The sequence below is a fragment of the Diceros bicornis genome, chromosome 4, assembly GCF_020826845.1.
Source record: "Diceros bicornis minor isolate mBicDic1 chromosome 4, mDicBic1.mat.cur, whole genome shotgun sequence".
Taxonomy (NCBI): Eukaryota; Metazoa; Chordata; class Mammalia; order Perissodactyla; family Rhinocerotidae; genus Diceros; species Diceros bicornis.
The window spans coordinates 89,098,899-89,115,823 of record NC_080743.1 but is presented as its reverse complement, the minus strand read 5'-3'; positions in this window follow the sequence as shown (position 1 = coordinate 89,115,823).

The window sequence follows — 16,925 nt, the reverse complement described above, 5'->3', positions numbered from 1 at the left end:
TTCTTTTGCCACCCTGGGGAATGAGGTTTCTGGATGGAGCACAGCTGGGTACACCATGGAAAGAGCTCCAGTAGAAAGAACTTATCCCATAATGTTCTAAAAATTTATAGGAAAAGGAGAAGAGGAACATTGCATGACAATGGGAGCTTTCGGACTGAAGAGATCAGCTGCTGATATCAATCTGTTCTTCCAATCAGCTACCTCAGACAGCTGATCCAGCTTCTGGCTAAGCTACCAAAAGCAGGGAGGAAGTGAGCCTCCAGGCTATCTAGATATGTCTCCCCTCAAGCCCCTTTTCACATCTGGTTCACCGTCAGCCCCTATCCCCAACCTGTGTCCCCAGTCTTGCCTATACTATACGCAGCTCTTACACAGATATCCACAGCCTGCTTCCTCCTCAGGCCCCAGCAGGATAAAAGGTTTACAAATGCATAGAACCTTAGCGATAATACATTAGTGTGTTTCAGGTAAATGTGTATGATAATCAAGTCTTTTCTATGTTTATGGGAGGGGATTTCATTTAGAAAGCTCTAGAGAATTCAGTGCCAGAAGGGGTGAGGGAGCGAGGCCACCACGAGGAGCCCTTGAGCTGCTCCGGAATTCCCAGTCTTTCCCACTGCAGGGACTCTGCCCCAGCCTCTTAAGTCACTTTCTCAATCTGCTCCCTACCTCCCATCAAAATGCACCCATCTTCTAATTTATTCTCCTAGGACCCTGCTCTCTAATGGAATTGTAGAATCTCAGAATTTTAAGTACACATGATCTAACTGTAAAATGGGAACATAAAGATCTCTACCTCCATGTAGCAAAGTCAGAGGATGCTTTGGAACCCCTCCTTGGCAGGTCCCATCTCCTCTCTATAGCACCCCGTCCACTGTCTCCTTCTGAATATCAGCTCTACTCTTCATCAGCTATTTGATCCTGGGCAACTGTTTAAACCTCTTTGTGCCTTTGTTTTCTCATCAGCAAAATGGAATTATATTGTACCTTTTTCAAAGGATTAGCCAGAGGATTAATGAGATAATCTTATGTGAATCACTTAGCATGGTACCTGGCACTCAATAAATGGTAGCTCTTATTATTTCTTTAAGCCTTTATATGTCTTAGTTATTCTTTAAGAAAATCAATCCAAATCAATCCCTCCATTAAACAGTATTTAAGGGCAATGTATCTGACCCCTCCCAGGTAATATAATTGCATTTAGCCTGAAGGGATGTCTTCATCCAATGAAGGGCTGTACCTGGAGAATTCAAAGCTTCCTGGCAGATGGAAAAGGAAAGTGCTTTGGGGTAGGTGGGAGTCATAGATCCCTGATATCAAGCGAAGTAGGCAGATGCCTGCTGCCCTAACATGGAGAAAGACTTGGGCGTTGCCCAAATTCCTGAAAGCCTGAAGTCTGGAAAATGACAATTAAGACATACTTGCACAGCTCTATTAGAAAAGGAGGTTATGACAGATCATTTTATTTCTGCTGTTCATACCACATAATTCATTTCTTTCTAATTTTGCTTAAAAAGTTAAAGCATGACCTAACAATTTAAATACCTAAATACTTGGGTTATTTAACAACTAGAGCAATGTTTATCCTTCATATATTTATAGATTTCTTCTATGTCCAAATCAATTCCACCATTCTGCTAAACACTGACATCAGTTTGGGCAGACATTTCTTACAAAGGTGCTTCTAGCTTTTCCAAAGACTGATAATTTTCCCGGTTTATTTCCTAGTTTATTTAAATTCTACAGAAACACCAAAAACCCTCCTAAGGCGAGCCCTATCCTGAACTGCCTTCCAGTTTTGATTAGCAGGGCTATTTCTTAATGGAAAGCCAAAGTTGTAACATGTTTCTTTCCCTGCTTTTTATCAAATGCTCCCTTGGAGGAGTCCTCATTGCCTTTTAATTGCCGAAGTTTATTCTCTTCATTTCTCTTATTAAAGCAGAGTTGGCAGAAAGGGCAAGGGGGAATGTAGCTGAACCTCAGCAACCTTCAAAGTCATCTTTAATCTTATAATCATCTTCATCCAACAGCCAGCCTCCCTTTTCCCCTGCCTCCGTTTTTTCTTGGTTATTCAAAAAAGCCTTTCTCATTCTCATTTGCTCACATTAATTCACCCTGCTCTTTGGCTGCCCTACCTTGAGTTGCATATTCTCATTTGATTCCCTCCTGTCCCTTTCCTTTCCAAGTCAGATTTTTCTCTGCTCATGGGTTTTTAAGCCACCCTTTGCAAATCCACTTTGCAAAGAGCAAGCAATCTCCAATCTTCTTTTCCAGAGCAATTGTAATCCACTACGCTTTAATTACAGTATCTATTCAGATGTTCAAAATTCCATCCAGCTATAGAATTTAATACTTCTTCCCTCTGCACCATATTTATTAGGTTGATTAATTCCCCAAATGTGCTTTTTTGAAGTTTAATACCCTAGGTCTTTGAAGCCACTGCTTAAAGAATTCAAGAAGATCATGATTGCTGGTAACAAGGCAGCTGCCTGGGATTTAACTGCATAATTCAGCTGTTGCTGTTCTCAGTAGCTCCAGTGCTGTTCCACTCTTAGCTTGATTTCCCAGCATCTTAATCAAAACACTGTACTTTCCTTATACTGGGACACACAGTGACAGATGTAGTTTTGCCTATAACCCATGGAGTTCTGCACTTGGGAAGTTTCATAGAAAGATAAACAAGTAAGGATTGGCTTCTTTCTCTATTATTGTTCACTCTCATCTTGGATGGTTGGTAATCAACTGGAGTAACTCACATTATTTACCTGGACCTTCATTTCCACCTAAGTGGGGAAATGAGGAAGGAAGCCCAGGCGGCTTCTACGATACCTTCTAGTTCTTGTACATGCCCCGCTTCCACGATTCTAGTTATTCTCCAAACTTGTGAAGCTGTACTTCTGGACATTAATATGAACTATGGAACCTTTATTGTTTAAAAACTAATATTTTATTTTAGATATGTTGAATAGTTAAACCCATCTTGTATTTTTTAACAGCTTTATTGAGGTAAAATTGACATACAATATGCACACATTACAAGTGTACAATTTGAGAAGCTTTGTCATATGTATAGACTCATTAAACCACCATGACAATCAAGATAACATTCATATCCATCACCCCTACTTTGGGATTAGCTGAGTATCCCTTATGGTTCCATATTATCTACCCTGTTAGATTTTCAGCTAGAATTCTTGTAGTTTTATTTCAGTGGTGGCTCTGAGGTTTTTCATAATACACATCTCTAACTTATTACAATCTACCTTCAAGTGATACTATCCCACTTCATACGTAATACAAGTACCTAACAACCATGTAATTTCATTTCTCTTCTCCTGGCCTTCGTAGTACAATTGTCACACATTTTGCTTCTATATATGTTATAGATTCCAGTATATATTGTTATTATTTTTGCTTTAAACAATCATTTTCTTTTAAAGAAATTAAAATAATTGTTTAAAAGTCTTCTATTTACCTACATAGTTATTATGTCCCAAGTTCCTCATTCCTTTGTGTAGATCTGTATTTCCACCATATCATTTTCCTTTTGCCTTGGAAGGCAGAGAGGAAAATGCCCTGGAAAATGATTTCCTTTTTTGTAGCGAGAGTATGTTGGTCACAAGTTTTTTCAGTTTTTGTATATCTGAAAAATCTTTATTTAACATTAGCTTTTGAAACATATTTTCACTGGGTATAAAATTCTAAGTTGACAGTTGTTTTCCATCAGTACTTTAAATGTCACTCCACTCCCTTCTCCTGCATTGTCTCTGATGAGAAATCTATTGTCCTCTTTAATTTTATTCCTCTATACATAATGTATCTTTTTTCTCTGGCTGGACTTTTAGGATTTTTCTCTTTATCATCAGGTGTTAAACAATTTGATTATGATGTGCTTTGGTGTTGTTTTCTTCGTGTTTCTTGGGCATTTGTTGAGCCTTGGTATTATGGGTTTACAGTTTTCATCAAATTTGTAAAATGTTTGGCCATTATGCTTTCAAATACTGTTTTCATGCTCTGCCCTCCTCATTCTGGGTACTCCAATTACATGTATCTTAGGCCACTGGAAGTATACCACAGTTAACAGATGCTGTGCTCATTTTTTTCCCAGTCTTTTTTCTGTGTTTCATTTTTAATAGTTTCTACTGTTTTCATGTTGAATAACCTTTTCTTCTAAATTGTCTAATCTGACATTAATCCTACCTAGTGTATTTTTCATCTCAGAAATTGTAGTTTTTATTTCTAGGTTTTTTTAATATATTTTCCAGAATATGATCCTTAATATGCTCAATATTTTCCTAGTTTCTTGAGCATATGGAAAGTCTTTGTCTAATAATTTGTCATCTATGCCATTTCTGCATTGGTTTTGATTGATAGATTCTTCTGATTATGGTTCATATATTTTCTTGCTTCTTTGCATGCCTGGTAATTTTTTATTGGATGCCAGACATAGTGAATTTTATCTTATTAGATGCTGTATATTTCTGTATTTCTATTAATATTCTTGAGTTTTGTTCTGCTTCACCATTAATTTACTTGAAAACAGTTTGATCCTTTCTGACCATATTCTTAAGCTTTGCTAGGCAGGACCAGAGTGATGCTTAGTCTACAGCTAATTTCAACCCACTACTGAAGCAGGACCCTTCTGACTACTCTACCTGATGTCCCATGAGTTATGGGGTCTCCACTCTAATGACTACAGAAGATATTCCCAATTTTGTGTGACCTTTGGAGATCATTCCTTCTAATCTTCTTAAATTATTTTTTCCTCAGCCTCAAATAGTCTCCTTACAAGCATGTGCTGATCAGCACTCAGCTGGAGAACTCAAGGGAGACTCTCTGTAGATCTCCAAAGCTCTCTATATAGCTCTCTCCTCAGAGCACTCTGCCCTGCAAACTCTAGCCACATTGGCCTCCTCAGACTCCCAGCTCTGTCCCCTCATATCTGGGAGTCCACCAAGATTTTCCTGCTTTTCCCCTCCCTATGCCATGGCCTTGAAGATCTTTCTTGGTAGTATGTTGGGATAATCATAGGACTCACATCATTTGTTTTCTCTCTCTCAGGGACCACTGTCCTTTTTCTTTGCTGTCTAACATCTTACAAATCATTGTTTCACACAAGTTGTCCAACTGTTTAGTTGTTTCATGAGAATGGGTAGATCCAGCCTCTTTTATTCCATCTTGGCCAGAAGCAGAAGTCATCCACCTTAATTTGAACTGCTGTAAAACCTTCACTTGGATTAGCATCCCTCTAAGTATTCAATGACTATTTGTCATAGACCACCCATTTGCCTTCCAATACAACAACTTCAAGTCATTCTCAACAATCTTCCTTATTATATAAATACATATTATATATATTTACACTTACTGTTTCATTAAGTGTTTTGTTTCTTCAGTGAACAGTATCACTGAAATATCATGAATGCTTACTACTTTTTTTTTTCTATCCTGGTTTCCGCTATTTGTAAATCACATTTTTAGAGAAGTCTAAGTAAAGGCAAGCTCATCAGTGTTGGCTTAGTTTCAGTTTCAAGAGCCCAGAAACAAAGCTTCAGTCATTTTGATGGCCTCATTCTGAGTCTATTTTACATGTTTCATATTTACTCATTTGGTGATGACTTCCAAGGATAGGGAAAGATTTCTTCTTGGGGGAAAAAAAAATCGGCCTTTGTGCATAAGACAGAAATTCCTTCTCCCAATTGTTCACTGTTTCCAAAGTATAAACTGGCCCTGATTTGCCAACAATGCCACAACCAAATTTTAATGATTTGTGCAAAATTGGTTATTTCTTTATCTCCCTTCCGTTTATTACATAGTCTCCTACTGCATCTAATATTTAATGGTTGAATTTAACACACACACACACACACACCTATCTAGTCCTCTGTTTATGCCAATATAGACTAGTTCTCAATCCATTTTTTTAGGTACTATAAGAAACTAAAAAAAAAAAAAAAACCCTAATGCTACAAGATAAATAAATGATACCAGAACTGAAGTCCTAGGAGAACCCATTCAACTGAAAGTCTGTTAACAGACAGTAAAGCACCCTGTGTCCTAGGGAAGAAAGGTGCTATAAAAATCCATAATATTGTTGCCACAGTTAGACCACTTCTACAGTACACAATAGAGCCAGAGACATTTCCTTTAATCTAGTTCCTGTGATTTTACCATGTCCCCTTGATTTTACATCAGGTGACAGAACAAAAAGTTTTCTGTCCCAACTCCTGTCTTCCCAGTGGGCCTGTCCTCCACGCTGACATGCTACTGTTTTCTGTTCTCCCAGCAGCGGGGCAGCATTCAAACACTATGGATGAGGCCCACGCTGGCAGCCTGTCAGGAGACCGAGGGCCCCGCCTCATCATCCAGGAACAGAGGCAACCACGCTTCTGGCTTGTTCTGAGGCTCAACACACACTCCCTGTGCGTTGTCAGGGCAATTAGAATCTGTCAGACCCTTTCTGAGCTCAGCTGCCCGGAGACACAGAGGGTCACCCTAGTCCACGGAGGGCCCATTTCTCCCAGTCCCTCTCCCTCTCGAGCCTCCCAGATAAGCGAATAAGGAATTATTAGATCTCACATTTTCTCAAGAGCTGTTTTCTGCCTGCCACATTGGATCCCCACAAACTAACACAGCTAATCTCACAAGGCAGGGCTTCCAGACAATGTTTTCAGGGGCAAGTGACCAATGTAGTCTCCTTCCTATCCCTGGAAAAGTGCACAGGGTTGGAGAAACGCCAACGACCTTCGGGAATGAAACAACTTTATTTGGTTCTTTAAATTAATAACAAGTTTCCTCCACCGAAAAAAACCTACCTTATACCTGAGTAACTCCTTATATTCACTTATTTAACAAATACGTATCAGGCCCCCGTTCTGTGCCAGGCCCAGTGTTAGGAGCTGGACATGTGGAAGTGAGCAATGCAGACACGGCCCCAGCCTTCACAGGGCTCATGGTTTGTTGAAGAATTCAGATAAGTGAAAAGCACTTGCAAGAGTGAAGGAGGAGCACATGACAGGAGAAGCACAGGATGCAAACACACACAGGAGGGGCACTGCGCCCAGGCTTTGAAAGTTCAGGGAAGACATCCCTGTGGAAGTCATGCCTAAGTTGAAACCTGTAAGGGAAGGGAAAATAAAGGCTAAGGGAAGTGGAGAGGGAGAGCCAGGGGGAGAAGAGTGCTCCAGGCAGAGAGACCATCAGGAAATAAGAGAAAGCTCTCTAAGAGGTTTCTCAAGACTGGAGTCCAGAGTGGGCTTTGAGTGAGAGGCAGGATATAAGGAGAGGGGAGGCCTGGAGCGTCAGCAGGAGCCCAATCCAAGGCTTAGGATTTTAAAATCCAAAGTGTTTGGATCTTACCCTGGTGACAGCAGGGTACCACTGACAGGTTTTAAGTAGGACCCGTCAGGATGAGAGTCACATTTTAGGATGATCACTCAGGTTGGGAGAGCAGGTGGTACAGGGAGCAAAGTTGGAGATAAGGAAAAGAATTAGGAAACTCTATTGCCTAGGCAAAAAATGACTCTGATCTGAATCAAGTTAGTGGCAGTAGAGTTTCGGAAAAGCAGATAAATTTTAGAAATATATATGAGGTAGACTCAACATGAGTAAATGAGCGACTGAGGGGAGGTGCAGGAGGGAGAGGCGGGAGGTAAGTGAGGTGCTTTCACTAAGGGGATGGTGGTACCCTTTGATAAGACAGGAAACCAGCGGAGACAGAGGTCCATAGCGGGTACTAAGTTTTTCTATCCTCAACTTGGTTAAGGTGCCTGTGGGAAGTGAGAGAGACGGGGAGGTCAGACGACCTCCCAGCACCCCTGCACCCATCCTCACCCATGAGGGAGTGGGTGCTAAGAAGAGTATTATAAAACAGAAGCTGAAGCATGACATGAAGGGGGATTTTCCTCAAGGACTCACAGGAAGTTCACGGTTGGGTCCCCAATTTCTGGTCCAAAGCTCCAACCCTCTGATCTGGCATCCTTTATAAAAGGATCTCTGATTTTACATTAAATGCCAGGTAGTGGTTTGGAGTAGGTCCAGAGGCCCCAGAGCTAGAGATATATTTCAAATAAGTCAAATAGATCAATAAGTTATGTGGAAGTACAGAGGCTACTGAGGCCAGCTTATTACCTTCAGGCTTGATATGTGCCAACTACTCCCCTTGCTTAGGATGCTGGGGGCAGGTGAAGGCTGATCCCACAGCCCTGGAGGCTGCATTCGGCCCACCTGACACTTCCCTCTGTCATTTGCTCCTTCTGCTAAGGGTACAGAGCATCCTGGTCCTCTGGATGCCTCATCCTCTTCTGACCCCTCTCCCGTTTCTTTTGCCACCTGTGTGTCACACAAATTAGAAGAGATCCACTTTCTCAACAACCTGAAAATGTGCTACGCCTCCTTCAAGCCCCCAGTCCTGGCTGAGGGCTGCAAACAGGTTCTTTAGGACACTACGACCACCCTCTGTCCTCTAAACCTGCAAATGGATTGGGCTGTGATTCTGCTAGGGAACTCTCGGTCCACACAGGCACATCACACTGTAGAATCAGTGGTTTTTCCCATAGAGCTAGAAATGTAAATAGAAAAATGACTGTGCCAGTGAAATGCTCCACAGGGCCCCTAAGGACCTAATTATGAACAGACATTAAATATTTAATCTCATCTTTAACCCTCGAGGCAGAGGCCCAGAGTGGGCCTGACACTCCACTAGCAAACTCCACAAGGTTTTCCCACCTTCATTTCTCTGCCACAGATAGTTTAGCCTCACTATCAAAATGCACCCCCTTTTCTCCCACTTATGAAAATAGACTTGGTCCTACCCACACCCACAACTTCCTTTGGCTTCTCTTTCTTCCCAGTGAATCTTTCTTTCTCAGTTTAAAAATCAGTGCTTTTATGTTAGCCACTATTTTTATTAAACAATAATAACAAAGATAATGACAACCGCTAACATCTACTGGATACCTACCATGTAGCCGCCCTGGTGAATGCTTCAGGAGCCTTATGCATGTAAGCTCATGTAATCCTCATAAGACCCTGTGAGGTAAGTTTTATTATGCCTACTTCATAGACAGGAAACTGAGGCTCAGAAAGAACAATTGGCATATTGTGTGTAATTGGCAAAGCTGGGATTCAAACCTAGGTCTCTGACTTCAAAGTCCACACTCATTTACTATATAATAAAACAAAAACAACACCAACAAAAAAATTTTAATAAAAATTCACTCTAGGGGCCAGCCCGGTGGCGTAGCAGTTAACTGCGTGTGCCCCGCTTCAGCTGCCCGAGGTTCGCAGGTTCTGATCCCAGGCATGCAGCGATGCACAGCTTGTCAAGCCACGCTGTGGCAGTGTCCCACATAAAATAGAGGAGGATGGGCACGGATGTTAGCCCAGGGCCAATCTTCCTCAACAAAAAGAGGAGCATTGGCATCGGATGTTAGCTCTAGGCTAATCTTCCTCACACACACACATACACACACGAAATTCACTCTAGAACCCAACGAAATCCTGATATCTCTATTAAACATCAGTGATCCTGGTGTAACTTCAGTTCTCCCTAAGATCACATGGGGAGATGTGCACGACAAGGCAAACTAGGCCATTTCCCAAAGTACAGAGAAGAGGAGGAAAATATGTTGAGTACCTTATAGGTACTGGACCTTTAAGCATTTTACCCTATTGAGTCTTCACAGCCACCATTCAGGGCAGGTACCATTGCATCAATTTTTCCAGTGAGGAATTTCAGATAACTTGTACCCATTGTCACAGCTCGAGCTGTAGCACAGAGTTGACCTGTATCATTGACTACCAAGCCCAAGCATTTTCTTTCCTCTAATTCTAAATATCGCCACACACAGAAAACAGAGCCATTTCCCTCTTCATTAATGTTTATAAAACGCTTGACATGAACTTACCAGGCAACGCCTTCTGTCCCTCTGACTTGGTGCCACCAAAACCTCGACTCCTGACTCTGTCCCTCATTTCCATCTATTCCAAGAGACACACGTGTCATGCGGGCCTGGAGCTATGTCCGTCCAAAAGGAAAGGTAATTCTCAGAGTGTCACTTCCAACATGGCCCAGGAAACACTATGCTATCATACCAGCCCTCCTCAGATAACAACTATAAACTCTAGACAAATAATGAGTGTGTTATAAAAGAAACAAATAAGGTGTGTGTGTATAGGGAATAACAAGGCAGACCTTGGTATTCAGTGAAGGCTCTTCTGAGAGGAGAGAGTTTGTATTAGATGTGAGGATGAACAGAAGTTTACTGTAGTGCTCTGGGCACAGGCATAGAGAAAGGCATGTGCAAAGGCTCAGAAGCAGGAAAAACTTGGCACACAAGAATCTGAAAGGATGTCAGTGTAGTGTGAGCATGAGTGAAGGGAGGCTGTGGTTGGAGATGAGATTGCAGAGGTAAACAAGACTGCCATGGTAAATATTTGAGTAAGAAGCCATTAAAGTAGTATAATTCAATTTACATTCAAATGGATTACTCTGGCCATATTTGGAGAATGGATTGGAAGGGGGTAAGATTGAAGCAGATCACTTAATAAGCAATTACCCAAATGAGAAACATCAGTAGTAAGAACAAGGGTAGTTGGGGAAGAATTTGAGAAAAGCAGATGGATTCAAGGAGTTAGAATGAGTATATTCAATGAGAGAAGAGACCATGTGTGTTTTGCTTAGCAGTGTATCTTCAGTTCCTAGCACAGTGTCTGTCATGAAAATATTAATACAGTCAATCCTCATTATTCACAGAGTCCACATTTGCCAATTCACCTACTCACTAAACTTTATTTGTAACTCCAAAATCAATACTTATGGCACTTCTGCCATCTTTCGTGGATATGTACATGTGCAGACAGGTGAAAATTTTGAGTTGCCTAACACACATGTTCCTAGCTGAGGTCCAGTAAAGCATGTTCTGCCTTCTTATTTCAGCTCTCATATCATAAATGTGTCCTTTTCACTGGCTATTCAGTGCCCTTTTTTTTTTTTTTTGCATTTTTGTGCTTTTTGATGGGTTTTTCCATGTTTAAAATGACCCCCAAGCTTAGTGTTGTCTAGTGTTCTTAAGCACAAGGCTGCGATGTGCCTTACAAAAAAATTAGTGTGTTAGATAAACTTAGTTCAGGTATGAGTAATACTACTGTTGGCTGTGAGTTCAATGTTAATGAATCAACAATATATATTAAAGAAGGTATCTTTAAACAGAAACACACACAAAATGTATTAAGCAGTTGGCAAAAATGTTGTGACCAGAGGCTCACAGGAACCTAACCCTGTATTTTCCCTAAGAGCAATGGTGCAGTATTTGCTAAATCAACGTTCTTGGTAACTTCATAGCACACAAACACTGCATATAAGGAGAATCAATTATAACTACTAATTAAACAAATAAATGTGATAGAGATGACAAAACTTGTTCACAAATTGAGGGCTTTAGGCTTGAACAACTGCATTAACAGCAGCATCATTTATGGAGATAGGATATTCTGGAAAAGGAACAGGTTTGGGAGGAAAACAAAAAATTCCATTTTTACATGTTTCTTTTGAGATACCTATGAGACATCCAAGTAGAGATGTCAAGTAGCCACGTGGATATATGAGTCTGAATCTCAGAGGAGATTTCTGGACTGGAGACATAAATTTGTGAGGCATCAGTATAGAGGTGGCATTTAAAGCTGCAGGGAGAGGGGAGATCGCATAGGAAATAAGTGTAGGGAGAGACAAGAAGAGGGACCAGAACCAAGCCCTGGAGCAGACCCACACTCAAGAGAGCCCGGACTGAAGGGAGGAACCAGAGGGGAAAGGACAGCCAGGAAGTGCGTGGCATCACAGAGGCCAGGAGAGGATTATGCTGAGAAGAGCACAGCCAGCCCTGGAGATTGTGGCTGGGAGACCAATGAAGGTGAAAACTGAAAAGTCACCCTTGGACAGTGCAATGAAGAAGTTGTCAGTGACCGTGAGCCACCTTCAGGGCAAAGGAGCGGGCTGAAGAATGAACAGAAAAGGTGAGAAAATAAAAACATAACTTGACAACTTTTAAAAGAAATTTGATTTTGAAGGGTAGCAGAGAATTGAGGTATTGGCTGGAGCAAAGAAGGGGTTATGGGAGGGTTTTTTTTTGTGTGTGTGTGTGAGGAATATCAGCCCTGAGCTATCATCTGCCAATCCTCCTCTTTTTGCTGAGGAAGACTGGCCCTGGGCTAACATCCATGCCCATCTTCCTCCACTTTACATGGGACGCTGCCACAGCATGGCTTGCCAAGCAGTGCGTCAGTGCACGCCCGGGATCTGAACCGGGGAACCCCGGGCCGCTGCAGCGGAGCTCATGCACTTAACCGCTTGTGCCATCGGGCCGGCCCAGAGAGGGTTTTATTTTGATTTGATTTTAACTTGGAAAATACTACAACATGTGTGCAAACTGTTAGGAATGATGCCGTAAGAAAGGAAGAAATTGATGATGCTGATGAGAGGAGAAAACTGAAGCCCTGATGGAGGTAAGAAAGAATGGGACCTAGGGCACATTTGGAGGAACTAGTCTTTGTTAAGAGGAGTAATTACCACCCTTGCTGTGTGTGTGTGTGCACGTGAGCACACAACCCTCTATCTCTGCAACTGACATCGTAAGTCAGTGTAAGACTCTCCATGTATTCCTATCATCTTACTGATTTTCACCAAAGTGCCAACAGGTACAGATATTTGGCTTCTAGTATTCCTAAGTTTGCATCCTTCCTTTTCCCCATGTTTCAATTCAGACCTCTCCACTTGATTTTCTATGAAGTTACCCTTCTGGGGTTCTTATAAGTCTCTTTCTGATTCTCAGTTCTTTCTAGAGACTTTTCTTCTGTTCTCTTCTCCCAGCTTCTAAAGATTTGAGTCATGTCTTCTTTCCACCAGAGGAACTGCCTGAAGGCTGAGAACTATCCTGGGACAGCTCTCTCTCTCCTGCTGCACCACCACTTAACCAGCAAAATCCCTGATCATCCATCCAGTGCCCACAGGAAGCACAGACTCGGCTTATAGTGGGGCTCTGGTTTCCCTAGAAACTTCATTTCTGGTGGCTCTATGCTCATCTATTTTCATCAGTGTTCAGAATTCATTTGAGGCACGACTGTGCTAATAAATTTTTCGTTTTACATACCCCTAGGACATTCATCTCTCTCTCAATCTACTATAGCACATGGACCTACTATGTGTTCTGCTAGCCACTTTAAACACATTATCTCATTTATTCCTCCTAACACCCTGTGAGGTAGGTATCATCATTCCCATTTTATGGGTTAGGAAACTGAGACTCAGGAGTCACACAGCTATAACTCAGGGAGTCAGGATTTGAACTCATGTCAAACTCTAAAGCCTAAAACCTTCCCACCTTTGCCAGGCTGTGAAGTGGATGCGCTCTCCTGGCACATCTTTTCAGCCACCATGTTATTCCATGTATGTTCCAGCTCCGTAAATCTGCAGAGATTACCATGAAGAAAAATACCAATTCAAATCAACTCCTGTCCCAGTAACCGACTGCCTGGAGCCCCTAGAAGGCCATGGTTATGCTTCCCCTTTGTGAGAAACCACTACACTCTGGGATTTTAACCACCCTGTTCACCCTAAGTAATAAAAATAAGATGAGCGTGGAATTATCTTGACTCCCTGGCAAATTCTTTGGCACACCGTGAAAAATGACATTGTAGAAGAGGCCCAGTCTATGTAAAAGTGAGTGATAAATAATGAACTTCAGAACAAGGAAGCAATGACACAACAATGATTGGAAAGGGGGCCATCATGGTTCAGAAACACCCTGTTTATGTGTGCATGCTGCTAGTGGGGAGGGATGTCCTCTTGCTTCAGGTGCTGCAGAGAGACCTGTAGTATCCAAGCCACACCAAGAGAAGAAAGACAGCTTTATGCAAAAGAGAGAAGCAGAGGAGAGCTCTATTGTAAGAAACAGATCCTGAGAGTGAATTGGGGGTGCTCAGGAAGCCTCCCAACTTGCTGGCGGCCAGTGTGAGCCTAGAATTGGGGCCAGGCTGAAGCAGCAGTAGAGGGAAGGATGAGGCCCCAGGCAGAGAAGCTGTGGACAGACTTAGTAAACCTCAGAGAGCCAGGAGAGGACGTTACCGGCTTTCTCTGCAACAAGATAAAGGAAGTACAGAGGCGGACTAAGAAGTGATTGATAACAGTCAAAGATTAGAGCAGGTACCGATCTTATTCCACTGGATATCCTTTTCTCAACCAGGAGTACAGAGTTAGGTTGTTACAGTACAATTTACACTTTATTCTATTTTAATAAGGAGGGATCTGATTTTTTTTTTTTAAAGCAGATATGACATGATTATGTGCTAATCTCTGCCCAATTAATAGTGTTACTCAGACTGTCTCCAAAGTACATCAAACCTAGTTAAAAAGGAAGAATTAAGTCAAATCCACTTTTGGAATCGGGGGCATATCTGGGGACACCTGATTTCACAACTTCTTTGTGACATTCAAACCACCTTGTGTGCACAGCACAGGCCTAAGACAATGACAGCTAGATTTTCACATCTAGCTCCTCACAGACCCTTCAGCCTCCACAGAGGCAAGAGAGGATTTGGTGGTGAGGTTTGTCTAATTAATGGCAAAAATGGGGGAGTAAAAACCCACACCACAACCCAAACGCTTCATCGCCCTTTCACACAAGTTTTCTGCACAAAGAGTTCTGTAATGTGCAGCTGCACAAGACAAGAGGGGGTGAGAACACTGGAGCACTCACAAAGCCATGGCGCGTGTGTGCACATCGCACACACGTGTGTGACAGACACAGTATACACGCACACGCGTGCACACAGCATTCAAGGCACGCCTATGCTAATGCAAGATTTGGTGAAGAAGAGAACAAATCTAACCTCAGGAAGTGAAAAGTTTAAAATTAAGGTTCTCCATACAATTGTTACCTGAAGTCACCTGCTCCACAGCAAGATCATTAGCATAACTATTGCTGTTAATATTAATAACAAAAAAACTGGTATTTGCATAACACTTTACATAAATTATCTCATTGGGCTTTGAAAGATATTTTGTTAAGATTTCCAACAAATAGCCAAGCTACAGGGAACAAAAAGAAAAAAACCTTTGTATCCCTGGCTCCCAGGCTGTCACCAAAGACCCTTTTTATTCTTTTCCCTATAAGGTTCCTTACTTTTAATATGTTTTTGTCTAATTGACAACCTTTATTAAAGACTATTCCATTTCTCTATCTTTATTCATTAAAGAACAATCAGCATGCAATAATCCACATTATCTCACTGAGTTAATATAATTCCATGAACTGGGTGTCTGAGTTACACTCTGATGCCTTATTGTCACTAAATCAACGTTAGTTCAGCTTTTTGAGGCACTGAAGATAACTTTCAGGTCCCCACTACCCCCTTAAAGGACTTCTAGGGGTCTTAAGGCCTTAGGCAGGGAAGCATTGATTGAAATCTCAGACAATATTTTCCTCTTCCCCATTCTTTTTAAACTAAATATGTGCTAATAGAGGGGTTTAAAATTTTTAAAAGAAAACTCGAAAGTCTCTTAAATCGGACATTACAAAGCAATTATTTGGGGACGCGCACACACACACACACACACACAAGAAGGAAGGCAAAGAACTAACCACTGCCAATGGTACTGTCTCACCAAAAACATGTTCTGGCCTGGCAAAGCCGTTCCTAGCACTATCCAGCAGTGCTGGGCTCTTATGCCAATTTCCCTAACTTCCTATTCTGGCTGTCACTTCTTGTTAAATTCATGGGAAAGTTTCTAAACTTCTCGGGCTCTCAGTTTCTTCATCTGTAACATGGGTTCATAATAGGCTCACTTTTTAGGGCTATGTGGGGCTTCTATGAGTAAATACATATAAAGAGCTTAAACATGGTGTCTGGCAAGGAGGCAATACCTTCTAGCTATTACTACCATAAGTACACAATTTCAGGACCTATGGCTGGTTCCCAAGCTTTTTCAGGGCCGTGAAAAGGAAATCTAGTCATTCACAAAATCTGTTTTTGTTGAACCTCTTGGTCCCAATGTTGCTGGAATAACTTCACCTCTCTGCTGTGATCAAACCTGAAGCAGCAGGCCTAGAGTTAGGGATGAAGGCTGTGGAGGCAGAATTGCCTGTTTGAAGAACTTCCCTAGCTCTTACCAGCTGGGAACAGCTGGATATAACCTGGAATACATTAGCCAAACTCTCTAAGCCTCAGTTTCCCCAATCTGTAAAACAGAGAGCATAACTCTCCTGAGGCATTAGAGATTTAATGAGATAATGTATATGAAGTGCTGAAGCACTTTACATAGTAAATCCCCTCCTCCTCAAAAAAATTAGCTACCATGATTGCTATCTATTAACACATGAAAGTATATTTCTGAATCTAGTCCCTGGTGTAAAATAGAAGACTTTTGAAATCCAATACATTCTCGTTTACTAAGGTAAAGCACTCAGATAAACTGATAATTAGTCTTGGATATGGAAAGCTAAAAAGAAATATTACTAGTTAATCTGTTCATTTTTCTCTTCCCCTTGCACACATTAACTGTGGCTTGAACTATGTCAATATACATCAATTGGTTCAACAGCTTTAACTGACCTACTTAGTTATTTCGCTGGTTGAATCAGTTAAAGGACTGATTAGTAGTCAATTAGTAGCTAGACAAGTCAAAAGCACCAAACTAGTTTTTCCCTAATGGTTCTGTTGTATCACAGGTCCTGCTGGAGACCTATGGAGAGAAGAAATTCTTTGCAAAGATGACCACCCACTTCCTTGCTTCTAAGACCACTCAGATGACCCCCAAGTCCAGCCCATCTCCAGATCCCCTTCCTCACTGATGGTACCTTTTACCAACTTATCTCTTCAAATCAAATCTGACTTGGAAGGAAGAGACTTGCGTTTCTTCTTGACTCTAACCT